The sequence below is a fragment of the Tenrec ecaudatus genome, chromosome X, assembly GCF_050624435.1.
Source record: "Tenrec ecaudatus isolate mTenEca1 chromosome X, mTenEca1.hap1, whole genome shotgun sequence".
Classification (NCBI taxonomy): domain Eukaryota; kingdom Metazoa; phylum Chordata; class Mammalia; order Afrosoricida; family Tenrecidae; genus Tenrec; species Tenrec ecaudatus.
Genome location: NC_134548.1, coordinates 101,192,880 through 101,194,338, shown reverse-complemented (window position 1 = coordinate 101,194,338; position 1,459 = coordinate 101,192,880).

The window sequence follows — 1,459 nt, the reverse complement described above, 5'->3', positions numbered from 1 at the left end:
CGAGGTAAGAGTCTTCCAGGACAAGGACAAACTCAAAGAATATGCAATGCAATGAGACACCCAACCCAGCAGAAAATGCTTGCCGACCCACTATGGTTAGAAGACCAATATCCAGCAAACAGGAGACTACCATATACCCCAACTCAACACAGAAGCCAACATGCCAAAAACAATTACCAAGATAAAATAGTTTGAGGGAAAAGAAGGCAAGAATGACGCCTCAGATACAAACACAGAACACTGATATGAAGGGAGATAGGAAAACAACCAACACAAAAGGTACAAGATGACAGAAATGAATCCACAGATGGTGGTAATAACTCTAGATGTCAATGGTCTCAATTCATCCATTAAAAGTCAAATGCAAGTAGACTGGCTCAGGAAACAAAAACCATCAATCTGCTGCCTTCAAGAGACACATCTTACCTCACAGATAAAAAATAGACTAAGAATAAAAGGCTGGTGAAAAACATACCAGGCAAATTGCACCTTAAAAAAATGAAGGGGTTGGAATCCTAATTCCAGGCAAAATTGACCTCAAGGTGCAAACCATAATAAGAGACAAAGAGGGTTGCTATATAATGCACAAAGGATCAGTGCATATATGACAAAGGAAAAAAGACTTATGACTGAGACGCTAACACAAAACCTCCAGCAACTAGAACAGAGTCACAGAACAACCCCTCCAATAGCAAAATAAAAGAACTAATAAAAATCAGGGAAAACTTAAAGACAAGAGACAATGCAAAAAAAAAATCAATGCACCAAAACGCTGGATCTTTGAAAGGAGCAACAGAATTTACAGTCTTCTGGCAAGACTAACTACGGAAAGGAAAGAGCAAACATCAATAGCAAGAATGAGGGCTGATACAAGAGAAATTCCAACGGATTTCAATGAGATTAAAAGGGTAATCACAAAGTAGTAAGAAAGTTTGTAATCCAATGAATTCAACAATGTGGAAGACTTTGACAAATACTTGAAAAACAATCCCTCCCTAGATTGTCCCAGATAGAGGTCAAGAACCTTAAAAGACCCACAGCGAAAGAAGAAATAGATATGGCTATCAAGCAACTGTCAACAAAAAAATGTCAAGACCAGAAGGCTTCACAAGAAAATTCTACCAAGCATACAGGGAAGAGCTGACACTGATCCTCCACAAATCTGCAAAGACAATGTAACTTTCATACCCAAACATTGCCAGGAGCAACCAGGAAAAGAGAACTACAGAGTGATATCTCTAATAAACATAGATGCAAACATCTTTAACAAAATATTGGCCAATAGAATACAAAAGCATATAAAACATATCATCCACCATGATCAGGTGGGATTCATTCCAGGGATGCAGGGATGGTTTAACATCCAAAAATCCATCAATATTATAAACCACATTGATAAGAAAAAGTATAATAATCACATGATAATACTGATAGACACAGAAAAACCATTTGACAACTT